At 42.0% G+C, this 6,679-nt stretch overlaps 1 long non-coding RNA gene across 1 annotated transcript; it reads right to left on the bottom strand.

Annotated features, from left to right (window-relative positions):
• Nucleotides 1-383: 383 nt before the first annotated feature.
• LOC118004417 lies at nt 384-5,091 on the bottom strand. Its single transcript, XR_004677577.1, has 3 exons — nt 4,731-5,091; nt 2,579-3,640; nt 384-2,214 (listed from the first exon to the last, which is right to left on the bottom strand). It is a non-coding gene; the product is annotated as an uncharacterized LOC118004417 (long non-coding RNA).
• Between the last annotated feature and the right edge of the window lie 1,588 nt (nt 5,092-6,679).

The following is a 6,679-nucleotide window of genomic DNA, read 5'->3' as shown; positions in this document are numbered from 1 at the left end:
CCCTGGAATGGTCTTCCTGGCTGCAAAACCAAGTAGGAAATAGCATCCCAAGACCATGGCGATAGATACAGTTTGTGCAAGCAGAGGGGCAAGGAAAGACCCCAGGAATTACCGAGAGGGCGTGCAAACAGGTGTGTGTGTGTGTGTGTGTGTGTGTTACTTAACCATTTATGCTTCAGTTTCCCATCTAGAAAGTTAGGCTAGTGGCAGCACCCTACTCTTAGGGCTGTTAATGAGAATTAAATGAGATAATATACATAAGCATATAGCACAGTGTGAGGTAAACAGTGAAGGCTACATAAGTGCTTACATTGTGTTGTAGGCAGAACTCAGCAAATGAGAGGGAAAACAGGCAGGCACATTTCTATTTCCACATGTCTCCATATTGATCATTTCTCTTCTCCTTCACTTTTCCAAAACTAAGCCCCTCAAAGTTCTTCTAGGATCTTCTTTCATCGCATTTTCAATCCTTAGCTTTCCATAAGATGTTCCTTTTCACCTGACCCTATGTAGCCCAACACCTTCCATACATGCTTTGTGGTGAACCGCCAACGTGTAGACTGAGTGAGAGAAGGTTTAGGGCTGAAGTCTGGGGGTGAAGGCAGGGTGGGAAGTGTGAATGTGGAAGATGTTAGCAGAAAATTGGCATCATTCAAATAAATGAGCTCTCTGAAGAGAGAAAACACAGAAAGGAGCAAAAACTGGGAATGGAAGCTTTAGAAATGTGCACCAGGAATCAAGGGACCTGCACGTGAAGACAGGTTTCTCCCTGAGATCCTGGCTCCTCCACTCCCTTACATGGAGCCTCATTGCCAAGGGTCTGTCCTTGGCCCTCCCCTCCTCACTCCTCCACTTTTCTGGCTTCCTCTGTTACATCATCACAGAAGACACCTGCAGCTCTGTCTGATATCTCACCCAGTGTCCAAGTTCACCCTCAGGTCCCTAGCTAGAAGTCCAACAGATACATGGAACTCATCCTCCAAATATGTTGAAGTGAAAGTAGAGGGAGGTGGTCAGTAGTGTCAAATTCAAAATTGTCTTTTAAGGCAACCGAGAGAGTGAAGTAACAGTAAACGTGCTTTTCTGTATGGTTGCTCTATTTTCAAATGTAGTGAACATCCAGCGTAACTTCAAATACAGACTTCAGACGATGTATCGGATTAGGCATTACATGTTTTCTTTCTTTCTATGTAGGTGAACTTCATGCAACCCAAAAAGAAGAGGAGAGTCAGCAGTGACCCATGATGGCTGCATTGCATGGGCAAAAGGACCAAACCAAATAAGCCTGTCTCACCTGGGAACGAGCTCTCAGATCTCTTCTAGCCCCATCTTTGTAATATATCCTTTTATAGCTAGACTCTGCATGTATATTTATAGTAGAGAACACGAATCGTACAGATAAAAGCTAGTAAATTTTTACACGTGAATACACCATGTGACCACCACACAAATCAAGACTGTAGAATAATGCCAGCCCCCCACCAGAAGGTTCCCATATGGCCCTCCCCCAGTCAATACTGCCCTCCCCTCGAGGTAAACACATCTGACTTCTACCATCAGTGGTTACTAGTGCTCACTCACAATCGCCTAAATTGAACCATCCAGTATGGGCTTGGTTGTTTTAAGCTTTTTTGACTCAAAATCATGCCAGATTCATTTTTCATTTATATTGTTGTGTGTCTCCGTGGTTTGTTCTTCTTATTGCTGTGTTGTACTCCATTGTATGAATGCCACAATTTATTCATCCTTTCTCCTGTTGATGGACATTTGGTTTGCTTCCAGTTTCTTGCCATTGTGAGAAAGCTAGTAGGAACCTTCTTACATATGTCTTTAGTTGGTATGCAATTGTTTCTCGTGTGTGTGTGTGTGTGTATCTGAAAGTGGAATTCTGTGTCATAGGGTTTGAGATACTGCCAAAGAGCAGTCCAAAGCAGCCCAACTTTTCTATTCTCCCACCAGCAGTGTTGTAGAATTCTAGCCATTCACATCCCCATCATGATTCAGTCTTAATCCCTCTATACCTTCATTTACAGCAAAAGAGTTTATGGCTTTCTTGCTCAGATTTTCAGAATCAGGTTTTCTTTCAAGCATCATCTGTCTTCCAGAAGGAGAGTATCAAGATTTTTATCTCATTCACCAAAGAGAAGGAGGTGATCATTTTTTTCACTGCTTCATTCTGTAAAGATCTTGAGATGCTTCTGAAGAGGTGTGGACCTACATAGGAAAAGACAGAAGGGAAATAAGGATCTGTAGAGCACAAACCTGATTTATCAAACTCCTGGCTTAGGGAAGTGTTCTAATTTGCTACATATACCACTGGTGAAGTAACACCATTTGGTGACTAGGAAGCGATCGTCTCAGAAGGCATCATGGCTCACAGAAGAGCAGACCCTGAGCCCACAGGCTGATGAATGATCGGCAAGGCTATGTCCCCCAGCCTGCTCGGTAAGCCACTCTCGTGTGGATTTTGGCATAAGCAGGCTTTTTGTTGTCATTAGGAGTTTTCCTCCCCCTGGCTGTTCAGAAGTTTCAGATGAAATTTTTCTGATGTTCTTAATGAAAGATGATATTTGCTTACCCATCATAGAAGATCTTTCCTCGGCAGGAATGCTGTTGAACATGTTGCATTCACCACATGACACAAAGTCTAAAAATCACAGAGAGACTAATTACTGGAGGAAAATTACACCAAAAGACCTATTTCCTCATGATGAAAATGACAGCCTGGTGCCCCGTTACCTGGCCTGATAGGGCAAATAGCCTGCGCAACATTGTTTCAATGCTTGGCGTTACAAGCCACCAAAGAGGAAAGAGACACTTCGGAACTGTAAGCAGCTCAGCGAGAAATCAAGGTGAGCTGTCAGTTAAGTGAGGTCTAATTATAAGTCTCATTTCCAGTATTTATGAATGCGACAGATAGTAACTGGGACTTACCCACATCCATATGTGGGGCCACTTCAGCAAGTCCTTCTCGCTTTATGCCAGCAACTGAATGATCATCTGGAAGCTTTGACATTCCATGCTGACAGCCAGGGTCTGTCCCGGCCAACAGTGTGAAGTGAGGACCACCCCTCTCCGCTCACTCTGCTTTGCCTCTTCTCGCCAGGTCCTACTACCAAAAGGGTCCATGCCTCCCCTGATCAAAAGCCTATTTAAAGAGATAGAAAGGACTCTTTCCCTCCTTAATATGAATTTAAATCACTGCCAATCATTTCCCTTTCTGGTCACAAAAGATCACATGTTGCATGATTATGTTTATATGAAATGTCCAGAGTCGGCGAATCTATACAGACAGGAAGTAGATTGGTGGTTGCCTTGGGCAGGGAGGGCTGGAGGGAAATAGGGGTGAAGCTGCTGATGGGTTCAGGTTTCTTTTTGGATCATGAGAATGTTCTAAAATCGACTGAGGCGATGGTTGTAGTATATCTGCGAATATACTAAAAACCACTGAGTTATACACTTTCAATGGGTGAGTTGTACGGAACGTGAATTGTATTATCAGTGACACTGTTTTTAAAAGTCGCTTCTTTTTATCTGTGGTCTTTTTCCCAAACGCAGAAGATTTCAAGTGTCCAAGAACAGGTGAGGACGTTTGGGAGTGGAGAGTGGATGAGGAAGAGGTGAAACCATTTTTGTTCCCCTGAAATCACACGTAAGAAGGCCAGTCTTGGTTTATATTAGAAAGGGGGCGGGCGATTTTGCTTGATATGAATTGGTGTTGCTCCAACTTTTCAAACCCATAACCGCTTTTGATAAACATAAGATCTCATGGCTTCCTTTGAGCAATTTGAAATTTCAAAATAAATTAAATATTACGATTACAGGCAAAGCAAAGCAATTATAACACGACCTCTCAGAGATGCTTCTACATCCTCTTCTCTCACTTGGAATTGCGATACAGAGGAAGCAGTACAATTTGTTACTAAAACTGCTTGTAACTTTCTCCCATATTATGTCACAGCTGGAAGCAACTTTACGATGTTCCCTTTATCTCTAAAGATACTCATCTGCCAGCTACGCACTAGGACCTGGGGTTGAGGAGATGGGGCTTGAATCGGGTGGGGAAATACAAAAGGAAGAGAAGGAGCTCCTGGATATTTCTTTGCTGGGGGAAGGATAAATTTGAACAGAAAGGGGTTTAGAAATAGAGGGGGGAGTTCAAGTTCAGATATGACCATACCCTAGGATATCATCATTGGGAATATTTCGGTCAGGCGTCCTCCTCCTCTAGGAAAACATGAAATGTTATGTTGTCTAAGTAATTGACAGTATTAAGGAATTGTTATTCATTTTTTGTAAGCATGATAATGCTGGTGTGGTTATGCCTTTTAAAAGAGCTCTTATCTTTTAGAAATGCATACTGAAATATTTACAAATGAGATTATCAAATACATGGGATTTGCCTCAAAGAAATCCCAATAATCTTCCCCAGGAGAAGCAGGACAGTGTCTAGATGAAAGAAGCCTGGGCATGAGTTGATAATTGTCAAGGCTAGATGATGGGTACACAGGGATTCATTATGTCATTCTATCTAATTGTATGTATGTTTGAAATTTTCCATAATAAAAAAAGAGTTTTAAGAAAAACAATGTTTCTAACCACATGGAAGACAGAAACTGGATTTTTCTTTTAAAAAAATTAGAAAACCAAATATATATATATGACACAATTGTTTTCAGACATTGAATCATAGGCAATGCATGAAGGGAAAGAAACTAAATGGGACCTACCATTGCCCCACCATATTGCCGGAAGACAGTTTCCATGAAGCCCAGAATTCTCACTGGAATGGAGAGGACAGGATTGGAGTTCTTTCAGTTCTTTTTCTGTAGAATATACAGAGCAGAGTACTGGAGAAGGAAGTGCTGGAGGGAGGGAGACAGACAGATTGAGAAAGAGCTCCAGAAATCCGTAAAGAAGTCCCGTTGCATGCTTGAGAGGAAACTACCCAAGTCCAGTGAAGAAAACACTGGAAAACAGTAGGTTGAATGCTTCCATGAACCACAACAAAAAAAGCCGAGTAATATACAGGACATAAGGCCGAGTCCTCAGAAGGGTTTTGCCTTAGTAATAGAGCTCAAATAACCTCAACCAAAGGCAGATTTGGAAGTGATCTAACAAATCTTAAAAACAACACTTGAAAGAATCAAACAGCTTCCAAGTAATTTAACTGCATGCCAGAACAAAGTCCAACACATTTAAAGAAACACAGCAAAAGCTAAAATGCAACAATGTAAATTCAGAGTGTCATCATCGGATCTGAAGCAGCCAGGCTCACAAAGAAGGAGGAAACTATGATCCATACCCAGGGGAAAGATCAACCAATAGAAACAGAGCAAGACACAGCAGGGATGATGTAGTTAAGAGAGAAGGGTGTCGGGCGCCTGGGTGGCTCAGTTGGTTAAGCGACTGCCTCGGCTCAGGTCATGATCCTGGAGTCCCAGGATTGAGTCCCGCATCGGGCTCCCTGCTCGGCAGGGAGTCTGCTTCTCCCTCTCCCGCTCCCCCCTCTTGTGCGCTTTCTCTCTCACTCAAATAAATAAATAAAATCTTTAAAAAAAAAAAAAAAAGAGAGAGAGAGAAGGGTGTCAAAACAGGTGCCCTAAATATGCTCTATGTGTTTGAGGAGGTAAGAAGAAAACATGAACATGATGAGAGAAATGGAAGATACAAAAAGAATTAAATGGAACTTATCAAGATGGAAACTACAATATCAGAAAAAAACTTTAAATTCACTAGATTGAAAAGCACTGAAGAAGCATCAGTGAATTGGAAACTATCCAAAATAAAGCAGAGAGAAGAAAAGCTGAAAGACAATGAACAGGGGTACTGGTGATCTGTGGGAAAATACCAGAAGTCCAACGTGCTTGGGAATTCAGGATAGGAAAGGAGGGGAATTAAAAAATACTTGAAGAAGCAATGACCAAAATATTTTCAGACTTGATGAAAGCAATAGACTTCCAGATCCAAGAAGCTCGATAAACCTCAAGCAAAATGAACATGAAGGAAACAACCCCAAGGCTCATTTTTTTAAAAAAAATTTACAGAAAACCAGGACTAAAAAGAAAATCTTAAGAGCAGCCAAATGAAATAGATACATTATATACACAGGAACACAAATAAGAATTTTCCTGTGAAAATCCGTGCAAGCCAAGAGGCAATGGATAAACTTATTTAAAGTACCAAAAGATAGAAAAAAAGATGTCAATATCCCCAAAATATATTTCAAATCTGAAGGTGAAAATAAGACTTTTTCAGACAGACCGAAGCTGAGAGAATTCACCACAATCATCCATCCCTACACTCCATGGATGCTAAAGAAAGCTCTTTAGGCAGAACAAAAAGGAGATAGATAGATGCTGGATGGAAATCTGAATCTGCACAAATGAATGAAAAGCAGCAGAAATGCCTGTGATTCCCTCTGGGACCACTCCTGCTTCTTTGTCACGGCAGGCATTATTCCCTCTGTCTAGAAGGCTACCAGTCCTTGGGAAGACTACTCAGATCTCTGAATGATGCTATGTGAGCCTCCCTGCAAAGCCTTCCCTTACCACCCACGCTCTCAAACCCAACCAGGCACTCAGATGCCCTTCTTCGCCCCCCAGATCCCTGCATGTTCCTCAAATGTGCTACTCGTCCCACTCCGCTGTGATTGCTCAGTCCGTCCCCACCTCAGACC

Source organism: Mirounga leonina, unplaced genomic scaffold (genome assembly GCF_011800145.1).
Source record: "Mirounga leonina isolate KUSES-001 unplaced genomic scaffold, KU_Mleo_1.0 Mir_93, whole genome shotgun sequence".
Lineage (NCBI taxonomy): Eukaryota > Metazoa > Chordata > Mammalia > Carnivora > Phocidae > Mirounga > Mirounga leonina.
Note: the sequence above shows the minus strand (reverse complement) of the source record. Positions and strands in the feature narration are given on the sequence as shown.